General features: G+C 40.2%; 1 non-coding gene across 1 annotated transcript; it reads left to right on the top strand.

The window, feature by feature from the left end:
• Positions 1-7432: 7432 nt before the first annotated feature.
• LOC148567391 (small nucleolar RNA R71) lies at positions 7433-7536 on the top strand. The gene has a single exon (XR_015882463.1). It is a non-coding gene; the product is annotated as a small nucleolar RNA R71 (small nucleolar RNA).
• The last annotated feature ends 5943 nt before the right edge of the window (positions 7537-13479 follow it).

Here is a 13479-nt window from a genome sequence, read left to right as displayed (position 1 = left end):
ACGCCAGACACTTCCAGTGAGGCCTTTTGTAGAAGCACGTTTAAGCTTCAGTTTAAGGTTAAACTGAAGCTTAAACGTGGAAATGGAAGAAGGCAGCCCTGGAGAGTCATGTAGTCGAACACGTTTAAGCTTCAGTTTAAGGTTAAACTGAAGCTTAAACTTGGAGATAGGAAGGGCAGCTCTGGAGGTCGAACACGTTTAACCTCCAGTTTAAGGTTAAACTGGAGGTTAAACGTGGAAATGGAAGGAGGCATCTTGGAGGTCGAACACGTTTAACCTCCAGTTTAAGGTTAAACTGGAGGTTAAACGTGGAAGCTTAGAAGGGTAGCCCTGGAGGTGTCGAACACGTTTAAGCTCCAGTTTGAGGTCAAACTGGAGCTTAAACGTGGAAATGGAGAGAGCAACCCTGGAGGAGAAAACTTGGTCGGACACGTTTAAGCTCCAGTTTGAGGTCAAACTGGAGCTTAAACGTGGAAATGGCTCCCTGGTGCTTTTCCCATTCTGGCGTTTAACCTCCAGTTTAAGGTTAAACTGGAGGTTAAACGTGGAACTCCTTCCTGAGTGGCATTATCATTCTGGCGTTTAACCTCCAGTTTAAGGTTAAACTGGAGGTTAAACGTGGAATGCTTCTTTGGTGAGACTTTCATTCTGGCGTTTAACCTCCAGTTTAAGGTTAAACTGGAGGTTAAACTTCAATTCCAGCATTTCTTAGCCTTCCTGATTCTGGTGTTTAAGCTCCAGTTTAGGCTTAAACTGGAACTTAAACTCCACATGTAATATTCAAGCTTCCTTTATTGATTTTGTTGCTTCCTTGCTTAGCCTCTTCTTCCCTGAAATCATCCAAACAATTGCATCAAAGTCTTGCAAAATTTCATGAGAAATCTTCCATTCATAGCATTCAAGTAATATAACTAAAACTCATGGAATTTGCATTAAAATCATACTGTTTGGATGGTTCATTGCTTTGTTCTTCATTTAACCATTTTTGGTTACTTTAAGCTCAAGAAAATGCATAAAACAACTAAAACTAACAGAAAAATGCTAGTGAAACTAGCCTAAGATGCCTCGACATCACAACACCAAACTTAATACTTGCTTGTCCCTAAGCAAGTCCTGAGTTATTTGAGAAGAAAGTATGAAACAGAAAGCAATTACATTGGCTATATTAGCAAGCATTTGAAGTTCATCAGAAGGGTTTTATGCAGAAAGTTGCAGCATCACTTTTTCATACTTATCAGGTAAGATTATCACTTTTTCATTGCATCCATCAAACACTGCTATGGCCTCTTGTTATTCTTATGTCTTTGGCACTTTTCTCTTCTTTGTTTTTCTTTTCTTTTTCTTAGAGCTACTTTGCTCCTTGTTTGCTTAGTGTCATGTGTTGCACAAGCCTTTGGCATTTTCTTTTTCTTATCAGTGCACTACACATATCCACTTTAGGCATTTTAGTTCACATTTCTTCTTGAGACATTGGTGCCCAGCACCTCTTTGTGTGACTAAATGTTTTGTATTTAGGTTGCTCTTGATAATGGACTTTTGGTTGATAATCCCGGGTTAGTTAACCCAAGTTACCAAGTGTTGAAACACTCCTCAGAACCTATTCATCCAAGCATATCCTTAATACATGAACACCACAGGCATTTGTCTCAGAAGTTCAAACCATTGGTGCTTAGCTTATTTTCTCAATTTTTTTTCTTTTTGGTTGCCCTTTTTCAGTGGCTTTTTCTTCTTCCTTTTCTTTCTTTTTCATGGCCAAAGACATTTATTCATCAAGATCCATAGACAGTTTTCAATTTCTACATAAAAATGATAATTCTACACTCTATTTCCAGTGATCTGACTAAACAATCAAGCATGCATACCACCACTTAATTCTACTTGATTTGTCACTAATTGAGCCAAGTTACTTTTGTTCAAACTTTTCTTTTATTTTCGGAAACAGAACAAGCATGGCAAGCATTTGTTTAAGAAGGTGGAGTTATATCCAAACATCTAGGCATTCACTTTATTCAAAGCAATAAACAGACAAATATACTAAAAACTTCTCATTCCAGAAAGATTCAACATTTACAGTTTAAACCAGAACAAGCATGCTTTTGTTTGCCCTTTTTTTAAAGAATTATCAAGGAACAATACCACCTTGTGAAATTCCTTCTTTTCTCTTTTTTGCCAGGAAACAATTTGATTTCCCTTCTTCTCCTAAATGTTGCTTCATGCTTTAAAATCCTTGTTTCCTTTCCTGCAAAGAGTGATGAAGTTGCTTGCATCTCAAGCACTTGAGTGGTTAGCTCAACTATGTGTGGGTAAGTATCTGAGTCTTAAGTTGGTGTGTGAACACCAAACTTAGTCTCCCACTTACTTCTCTGTGCTTTGAATCCTTGAGTTCTCTTTGGAATGAAGTTGCTGCTAAGGGTTTTAAGCATTTCTGTGACTGCATAGAATGGTTGTTCCTCTCATATAATTCAAAGGTTGTTGTGTTCAGTTGATCTTTATGGTGGAACACCAAACTTAGAGTCACACATTCCCCTTTGAATTATTGATCCACGAATTCATTGTTTGGTGTGAAACACCAAACTTAATTCTTTGCAATGCACAGAAACTACTTCACCCTTTTTATTGAAACAAATAAAAGAAACAGCAAAAGGGTATTACCTCAGGTTGGGTTGCCTCCCAACAAGCGCTTCTTTAACGTCATTAGCTTGACGGTCAGCTTCCTCAGTTGAGGTGATATTTAACTTTGTCCTTCTCATCTACATCTCCCAAGTAATGTTTGAGTCTTTGACCGTTCACAATGAAGGTTCGTTGTGACTTTTCTTCCATGATTTCTACTTGTCCATATTTGGAGACCTTGGTGACAAGGAATGGTCCAGACCACCTTGATTTTAGCTTCCCTGGAAATAGCTTCAGCCTAGAATTGTAGAGCAATACTTTTTGTCCTTCTTCAAATTTCCTTGGGGCTATGTTGCTGTCATGCTTCTTCTTTGCTCTTTCTTTGTAAATTTTGGCATTTTCATAAGCTTCCGCTCTGAATTCTTCCAACTCTTGAATTTGCAACATCCTTCTTTCTCCAGCAGCTTTGTTGTCCAAGTTCAAAAGTTTCAAGGCCCAGTATGCCTTGTGCTCCAACTCCAGTGGCAAATGGCAAGCTTTTCCATATACTAGTTGGTAAGGAGACATTCCAATTGGTGTTTTGAAAGCTGTCCTATATGCCCAAAGAGCATCATCTAGCTTAATCGACCAGTCCTTCCTTGAAGTTCCCACAGTCTTTTCCAGGATCCTTTTGAGTTCTCTGTTAGATATTTCGGCTTGCCCACTTGTCTGTGGATGGTATGGTGTGGCTACCTTGTGTTTGACTCCATATTTTAGAAGCAATGCCTCTAATGGTTTGTTGCAGAAGTGGCTTCCTCCATCACTGATGATTGCTCTTGGAACCCCAAAACGGCAAAAAATGTGTTTTCTGAGGAAGTTCATGACTACCTTATTATCATTGGTTGGAGTTGCTATTGCTTCAACCCATTTGGAGACATAGTCTACTGCCACAAGAATGTAATTATTTGAGTATGAGGAGGGAAAGGGTCCCATGAAATCTATCCCCCATACATCAAACAATTCAAGTTCCAGAATGAATTGTTGTGGCATTTCATTTCTTCTTGGCAGGTTCCCCGCTTTCTGGCATTCATGGCAGTGCTTCACTAATTCTTTTGCATCTTTGAAGATAGTGGGCCAATAAAAACCACACTGCAACACCTTAGCTGCTGTTCTTTCTCCTGCAAAATGTCCTCCATAAGTGGAGCCATGGCAGTCCCATAAGACTTCCCTTCCTTCTTCCTCGGATATGCATCTTCTGAGTATGCCATCGGAACATTTTTTGAACAAGTATGGTTCGTCCCAGATGAAGTATTTGGCATCATTTACCAATTTCTTCCTTTGATGTTTGTTAAATTCCAACGGTAAACTCCCAGTGGCCTTGAAGTTTGCTATGTCTGCAAACCAGGGTGCTTTGTGAATTACCATGAGTTGTTCATCAGGAAAGCACTCATTTATATGTGTGCTTTGTGCGCTTCCTTCTTCACATGGTATTCTTGATAAATGGTCTGCCACCTTGTTCTCTACACCCTTCTTGTCTTTGATTTCAATGTCAAATTCCTGCAACAAAAGAACCCATCTAATAAGTCTTGGTTTGGATTCTTGTTTAGCAAGTAAGTATTTTAAAGCTGAATGATCAGTGAAGACAATGACTTTAGATCCAATGAGATAGGATCTAAATTTGTCAAATGCAAAGACTATTGCCAAGAGTTCTTTTTCAGTGGTTGTGTAATTCCTTTGGTTATCATTCAAGACTTTACTGGCATAATAAATCACATGTACAAAATTGTCTTTCCTTTGTCCTAACACTGCCCCAATAGCAAGGTCTGATGCATCACACATCAGTTCAAAAGGTAAGTTCCAATCAGGTGGGGCAATGATAGGTGCAGAGGAAAGTTTTTGCTTCAAAAGTTCATAGGCTAGCATGCAATTTTTATCAAATACAAAGGGTGTATCAGAGACAAGCAAGTTACTCAAAGGTTTGGCTATTTTAGAAAAGTCTCTAATAAACCTTCTGTAAAAACCAGCGTGTCCCAAAAAACTCCTAACTGCCCTTACATTACTTGGTGGAGGTAATTTTTCAATGAGTTCCACCTTAGCTCTGTCCACCTCAATGCCTCTATTAGAGATTTTGTGGCCAAGGACTATTCCTTCTGTGACCATGAAATGACACTTTTCCCAGTTTAATACTAGGTTAGTCTCTTGGCATCTCTTAAGCACTAAGGCAAGGTGGTGTAGGCAGCTAGGAAAAGAATCTCCAAACACAGAAAAATCGTCCATGAAGACCTCAATAAATTTTTCAATCATGTCCGAAAAGATGGACAGCATGCATCTTTGGAAAGTGGCAGGTGCATTGCACAATCCAAAGGGCATGCGTCTATAAGCAAAAACTCCATATGGACAAACAAATGATGTTTTCTCTTGATCTTTAGGATCAACTACTATTTGGTTGTAGCCTGAATATCCATCTAAAAAACAATAGTAAGCATGTCCGGCAAGCCTTTCAAGCATCTGATCCATGAATGGGAGTGGGAAATGATCCTTTCTGGTGGCTTCATTGAGCTTCCTGTAGTCTATGCACATCCTCCACCCAGTGACGGTTCTTGTGGGTATGAGTTCGTTCTTCTCATTTGGCACCACAGTTATGCCACCTTTCTTGGGAACTACATGGATGGGACTAACCCATGGGCTATCAGAAATGGGGTAGATTACCCCTGCCTGCCATAACTTCATGACTTCCTTTTGTACCACTTCTTTCATGACGGGATTCAATCTTCTCTGAGCTTGAATGGAGGGTCTAGCATCCTCTTCTAACAAGATTTTATGCATGCATATGGATGAACTTATCCCCTTCAAATCGGCTAGGGTCCATCCAATGGCATCTTGATGAGTTTGTAGCACCTTGATCAATTCTTCTTCCTGTTCTTGGCTCAGGGCAGAGCTAATGATAACAGGGTGACTCTCATCACTACCCAAGTATGCATACTTGAGATTAGGGGGCAATGCTTTGAGCTCAGGTTTTGGTGCTTCCTTCTCTTCTTTCACTCTCTCTGGCATGCTTGGCATGGTTGTTTCAGCAGCCTTGATGTCACTAACTTCAATATCCTTGGTGAACTCCTCCTCTGCCACTTCCTTTATTGTTTCCTCAAAAGTTTCTTGTACTGCAATGTCCACTACATCAATCCTCATGCATTCCCTTAGTGATTCTGATGGATAGCTCATTGCCTTGAATACGTTAAACACCAATTTCTCATCATGTAGTCTAAGAGTGAGTTCACCCTTTTGTACATCTATGATGGCTCCAGCAGTAGCCAGGAAGGGTCTTCCCAGAATTATTGAAGCTTTGGCTTCTTCCTCCATATCCAACACCACAAAATCAGCAGGAAATATAAAATCTCCCACTTTCACCAACAAATCCTCAACTATCCCATGAGGGAATTTAAAAGTTCGATCTGCCAATTGGAGGGCCATTCTTGTTGGTTTGGCTTCTTCAATCTTCATTCTTCTCATCATTGTTAGAGACATCAAATTGATACTGGCCCCTAAGTCACACAAGGCCTTCTCCACCATGACTTCTCCTATGATGCAGGGGATTTGGAAACTGCCTGGATCCTTCAATTTCTGAGGCAATTTGTGCTGAATGATGGCACTGCATTCTTCAGTTAACAACACAGTTTCCTCATTTCTCCAGCATCTCTTCTTGGTCATCAATTCCTTTAAGAATTTTGCATATAGTGGCATTTGCTCTATTGCCTCAGCAAAGGGAATGTTGATTTGAAGCTTCTTGAAAATCTCCAAGAACCTGGAGAATTGGCCATCCTTTTCACTTTTCATCAAACGTTGAGGATAAGGTGCTTTAGGTGTATAAGGCTTCAGGACCTCTTTTTCTTTTTCTTTTGTTGCAGACGGTGTAAAAGATTGTCCTTGTTCTTTGTCTTTCACATTTTCCTTTGCTTCATCCTCTGTGGTTTCCTTTGAGATCTCCTTCAGATTCTTTCCACTTCTGAGGGTTATGGCTTTACATTCTTCCCTTGCAATAGCCTTGGCAGCATGAGAAGCGCTTGTCCCAGGGGTTTGCTTAGACAAATACACAATTTGATTTTCTAGCTTCTGGATGGCAGCTCCTTGGTTTTGCAGGTTAGAGTTTACTTCTTCCTTAAAAGCTTTCAATTCGGTTATGTCTTGACTCATGGTTGCAAGCATTCCTTCTATCCGGTTTAATTGATCTTGAAATTGTTGGTTCGGATTAAGTTGGGTAGGTTGATTATTTTGGCTATGATATGATGGTTGGGGGTAAGTGTTTTGTGTGGCTTGGTATGATCTTTGGTTGGAGTTTTGGTATGTGGAATTGTTATGTTGGTTGTGGTTGTAAGGTTTGTGGTTTTGTGGTTGGGTTTGTTGGTTCCCCCACCCAAAGTTTGGGTGATTTTTCCATCCTGGGTTGTAAGTGTTGGAATGTGGATCATATGATTGCCTTTGTTGGTTTCCCACATAGTTGGCCTCTTCCCAATCACCTCCTTCAATGCTTACTTCCTCTTGATCTTGTGTGTGTATTGCAGCCACTTGCTTTGTTTCTAATTGCCTGGTAAGCTCTGCTAGTTGCTTGGCAAACACCTTGTTTTGGGCTAGAATTGTATCAACATGGTTCAGCTCCATGACTCCCTTAGTGTTGTGCCTTTCTGATGCATAGTAGTACTCATTCTCAGCCACTGTCTCAATCACTTCAATGGCCTCTTCCACAGTCTTTTTCCTGTTCAATGAACCTCCTGATGAATGGTCTACAGCCTTCCTTGATTCATAAGAGAGTCCATCATAGAAAATATGCAATTGCACCCAATCATGGAACATGTCTGGTGGGCATTTCCTTGTCAAGTCCTTGAATCTCTCCCATGCCTCGTAGAGAGTTTCACCATCTTGTTGTCTAAAAGTCTGAACCTCAGATCGAAGCCTATTGACCTTTTGTGGGGGGTAGAAACGTGCCAGAAACTTGCTTTCCACCTCATCCCATGTTGTTAGACTCCCCCTTGGGAATGATTCCAGCCACTTAGCTGCTTTGTCCCTAAGTGAAAATGGGAACAAAAGCAGTTTATATGCATCTTCCTGGACTCCATTGGACTTCACAGTGTCACAAATTCTCAGGAATTTTGTGAGATGTTGGTTTGGGTCTTCATTAGCACTTCCACCAAATGAACAATGATTCTCCACAAGTGATATTAGCTGTGGTTTGAGTTCAAAATTGTTGGCCTGAATGGGTGGTTTCTGGATGCTGCTACCACAATTCCCAGAGGTTGGGTTTATGTATGAACTAAGAACCCTCCTCTCAGGAATGGCATTGTTTCCATCAGCTCTCTCATGGTTGTGAACTTCTCTATCCATGTTGAGATCTAAAGCTTCCTCAAAATTGTCCTCAGATTCTCCTTCAGATTCCTCTTCTCCCACTACTCTCTTCCCTCTTGCTTCCCTTCTCAGTCTATGAAGGGTCCTCTCTGGTTCGGTATATGGAGGAGTTGATGTCTCTCCTCTCCTACCTGTCATACAAGAACACAGCACAGGCACAAACAAGTGAAATACTCTTGGTTAATGGAAGAGTATGGTTAGAGCAATTGAGGAATTAATTCAAACAGTTAGTGAGTCAGTGAGTTAGTTGCTTGAATTTAAAGGCATAAAGAAAGAAAGCATGTAACCGAGTGCAGAAATTAAAATTCAACAAGTAACTTGAACAGAATTAACAAAGCAAGAGAAATTGCTCAATCTAGTTAGCTTCCAATTGGAGAATTGTCAATCGAAAACCAATCCCCGGCAACGGCGCCATAAACTTGATGCGCATAAACTAGTTATGCTACGATTTAGGAAATTGCACGATCGGCAAAATTCCTTCCGGCAAGTGCACCGGTTATCGTCAAGTAAAAACTCACAATAGAGTGAGGTCGAATCCCACAAGGATTGGTTGAGTGAGCAATTCGGATTAGAAGTGTGTTCTAGTTGAGCGGAATCAAGATTGAGATGAGAATTGCGGAATGTAAAATTGGCGGGAAAAGTAAATGACATGAAATTGAAATGGCGGAATCTTAAATTGCATGAATTAAAGAGCAGAAACTAAATTGCTGAAATTAAAAGGGAATAGGGGTGATTGCATGAATTGAGTTGCAGAATGTAAAGAGAAGATGGAAATCAGAATTGGGGGATTCATTGGGTTATAGGAGATATTGAGATCTCCGAATCAAAACATGTTTATCTCTTCCTCAAGCAATGCGTTCATTGAATTTTGCTTGGCAATCTTATATGATTGGATCCCAATCCCTTGGCTCACCAATTCTCTCTAAAAATGAACAAATTCCCAATCCCTTGGTTTAAATGTTCATAAGAAGAGATGATGCTCGATCACTGATTATACCACACAGTTTCATGAACCACAATTTGGTAGGATTACATGTCACAATATCCATCCAAACCCCAATCCAATTCACTGTGAGAAAGCTTCTCTAGCATGAATCCTCCATTCCTTTCCCAAGGTTCCGAAGGATTCCAATTATGGGTAGTTTCTTTCCCAAGACAACTACCCAATGGAATTAGATCGAGAAGCTTTCTAACAAAATTCAAGAGAAAAGATTGAAGAAGAAGATAAACTATTATTGATTCATTGAATTACAATAGAGCTCCCTAACCCAATGAAAGGGGGTTTAGTGAGTCATAGCTCTGAATTCAATTACAAAGATATGAAAACTAGCTAAAAGTGAAGGTCCCCCTCCCTAACTTAAATTCTATCCTATTTATACACTTTCTATATTGAGCTTCTGTTGTGTTTCTTGGGCTTTGAGGCCTCTCCCTGCTTTCCTTTTGCCTTGGGTTTATGATCCATAATCTTGATGAGGCTGTTGATCCAAATTCTGTAACATTCATTGAGCCAACTTAGTGATAATCAAATAATAACACATGACTCAATAAATTGAGATTTCAAACTCATCAATCCTTCAGGCCCAATCCCATAAACCATGATATTCAATTGGGTTTCATACCAGAGTAAGTTTAAGTTAATGTTTGTGCTCAAAGACTAACTTAAACCGCACTATTTTTGGCCCAGAAACCTTTTCCAAGAGTGGCGTTTAAGTTGCAGTTTAAGCTTAAACTGCAGCTTAAACGCCAGACACTTCCAGTGAGGCCTTTTGTAGAAGCACGTTTAAGCTTCAGTTTAAGGTTAAACTGAAGCTTAAACGTGGAAATGGAAGAAGGCAGCCCTGGAGAGTCATGTAGTCGAACACGTTTAAGCTTCAGTTTAAGGTTAAACTGAAGCTTAAACGTGGAGATAGGAAGGGCAGCTCTGGAGGTCGAACACGTTTAACCTCCAGTTTAAGGTTAAACTGGAGGTTAAACGTGGAAATGGAAGGAGGCATCTTGGAGGTCGAACACGTTTAACCTCCAGTTTAAGGTTAAACTGGAGGTTAAACGTGGAAGCTTAGAAGGGTAGCCCTGGAGGTGTCGAACACGTTTAAGCTCCAGTTTGAGGTCAAACTGGAGCTTAAACGTGGAAATGGAGAGAGCAACCCTGGAGGAGAAAACTTGGTCAAACACGTTTAAGCTCCAGTTTGAGGTCAAACTGGAGCTTAAACGTGGAAATGGCTCCCTGGTGCTTTTCCCATTCTGGCGTTTAACCTCCAGTTTAAGGTTAAACTGGAGGTTAAACGTGGAACTCCTTCCTGAGTGGCATTATCATTCTGGCGTTTAACCTCCAGTTTAAGGTTAAACTGGAGGTTAAACGTGGAATGCTTCTTTGGTGAGACTTTCATTCTGGCGTTTAACCTCCAGTTTAAGGTTAAACTGGAGGTTAAACTTCAATTCCAGCATTTCTTAGCCTTCCTGATTCTGGTGTTTAAGCTCCAGTTTAGGCTTAAACTGGAACTTAAACTCCACATGTGATATTCAAGCTTCCTTTATTGATTTTGTTGCTTCCTTGCTTAGCCTCTTCTTCCCTGAAATCATCCAAACAATTGCATCAAAGTCTTGCAAAATTTCATGAGAAATCTTCCATTCATAGCATTCAAGTAATATAACTAAAACTCATGGAATTTGCATTAAAATCATACTGTTTGGATGGTTCATTGCTTTGTTCTTCATTTAACCATTTTTGGTTACTTTAAGCTCAAGAAAATGCATAAAACAACTAAAACTAACAGAAAAATGCTAGTGAAACTAGCCTAAGATGCCTCGGCATCAGGAACTCTTGAGTTGGAAGGATTGAAGGAAAAATTTGTAGTTGGGTTAAATGTTGGATTGCTATCCTGTCACCAACGCCAATTCCTTTGAACTAAGTGGGTTGTAACTCGTGAACAGATCTGGCATTCCAACTTGTTTGACTTTCCCTTACCTAGTAAAGGATAACCAAACAGAGTAACCATTAATTATAAATCAATCCTAAAAATCACTCCATCAATGATAGAGATTCTAACTAATCAATTTTCCAATCAAGGATTTTATTTATATTAATTAAAATTCCTCAATTTAAATTCCAATTTACTTAGCTCAACTTCTTGGAACATCTAATTAATAAAACAGCACACTTTTTTGCAACTCGTTGGGAGACGACCTGGGACTTAAAACTCCCAGTAATTTTAATTTAAACTCTCTGTGACATATTTCTAAATTGATAGGCAGATTTTCGGTGAGTTAAGAACTATACTTGCAACGTAACCATTTTAATAAATTTTTAATTCACTAGCTTCTGCTTCCCATCAATTTTTGGCGCCGTTGCCGGGGAGTTGCAATAGAGTGCTATTTTATTAATTAGAATTTATTTATTTGTATTTTATTTAATTTTGCTACTATGCGCTGCATGTTTCTTCCGTCAAATGACACGTTCACTTCCTGATCCGCGCTTGCTAATATTCGATCCTGAAATTGAAAGAACAATTTCACGAATAAGGCAAGAACAGCGTAGGTTAGCCCGCTCTGATGGCGGATCTGAAAGTGAATTTGAGGAAGAAACCAGCCCCCGTTCTACTGATTCGGTTGTTTTACGTGCAGAAAACATGGCAGCTAGAAGAGTTACCATTCAGGAAGAAGGAGCTCCTGATTTTACAATGCAACCGTTTCAAGCGCATCATCCAGCGGTAGCTACGGATTTTGAAGTAAAGACCGCACTGCTAAATTTGATGCCCAAGTTTCATGGCCTACCTGCTCAAGAGCCTATCAAGCACTTGAGAGATTTCCAGGCAGCCTGTTCTACTGTCAGGCGTGATGGCACTGATGAAACTTCAATTCTGTTGAAAGCTTTTCCGTTCTCTCTTGAGGGAAAAGCAAGAGAGTGGTACTACACTCAACCTCTAGCAAAGGTATCCAACTGGGATACACTCAGAAATGAGTTTCTGGAGAAATTTTTCCCATCTGAAGTTACTGATAAATTGAGGAAGGATATCTCTACAATTGTTCAGGATGACAATGAGACTCTCTTTGAATACTGGGAGCGCTTCAATAATCTTCTGGAAGCATGCCCCACCACATGATTGACAAGATCGTGCTACTCAGCTATATCACACAAGGTATGAGGCCCCAAGATAAGACCACATTGGAAAGTGCCAGCAATGGGTCTATGAAGAAGTACAAGACCACTGATGATGCTTGGCAATTGATCAGTGATTTAGCTGAATCTACTCGGAACCACAGACAGAAGCAAGGCCGTTCAAAAGCTGTTGCAGAAGTATCTTCTGGCATAGAGACTGCTGCTCTAAATCGAAGCATCTGTGAGATGACCAACCTGCTGAAGCAAATGCAGTTAAATCAACAAGCTCAGCAAACTCAACCGCAGCCAAACCAACAACTAGTCCCACAAAGAATTTGCAGAATTTGTGCTGATTACAGCCATTACACTGATGAATGCCCGCAGCTCCAACAAGAAGACAACATGGTGGCATCCACTCACAACTTCTATGACCGCCCCAACCAAGGGTACAATCAAAGTGGAAATAATAACCATGGATGGCAGGACAATTCAAACCAGAATTGGAGGGACAACAATAACAGGGGAGGCAGAGATAATCAGGAAAATCAGAGGTGGAATAATAACAACAACAGGCAGCAAAATCAACCTTACCGAGCACCTCACCTGAGGCAAAACCAAGGACCACCGAACAATCAGCAGCAAACCTCTCAATTTACTCATTCTTCTGTATCTTCTAATGAAGATTTATTACAAGCCTTTGAGAAAAGACAGGAATGGTTTCACCTCTACTCTGCAAGCTTTTATGACACAACTTAGTTCAGCACAAAATTCCAGTAACCAACCTTCAAGCACCACTGGAATCCCCTCTCAACCATTACCCAATCCAAAGGGAGGCATTAATGCCATCACCCTGAGGTCTAGAACTATACTGCAGGAGAGGAATCAGGAGGAACCAAGCTCGCCAGAATACGCCTCAGCTGAAGAGGTGGTAGAAATCGAAGATGTTGAAGAGAAAGAGGATATACAGGACGTAGCTAACGAAGAGATAGCTCAACCACAGGAAGAAGCACAAAAAGGTGCAGGCCCCACAGAAAACACTGCTCCCATTCCATTTCCACAACTTGCAAGGAAACCCAGGAAGCAGTTGGAACCTGATCCTAAAATGGTAGAAATATTCAAAAAGGTTGAGGTAACTGTTCCCCTTTTTGATGTTATTCAGCAGGTACCTAAATATGCAAAGTTTCTAAAAGACTTATGTATCCATAAAGACAAAATTAATGAATTAGAAACTATTCCTTTAGGTAGTTCTATATATGCTTTAATGGGAGGATTACCTGAAAAATGTAGTGATCCAGGTCCTTGCATAGTTAGTTGTACTATTGGTGGTGTAGTAATTTACGATTGCATGTGTGATTTAGGAGCATGTGTCAGTATAATGCCTTTGTCTATATATGATGTTT

The sequence above is a fragment of the Arachis ipaensis genome, chromosome B4 (genome assembly GCF_059453495.1).
Source record: "Arachis ipaensis isolate K30076 ecotype BB chromosome B4, ASM5945349v1, whole genome shotgun sequence".
In the NCBI taxonomy this organism is placed as follows: domain Eukaryota; kingdom Viridiplantae; phylum Streptophyta; class Magnoliopsida; order Fabales; family Fabaceae; genus Arachis; species Arachis ipaensis.
The sequence above is the reverse complement of the archived record's forward strand: the minus strand, read 5'-3'. Positions and strand labels throughout refer to the sequence as shown.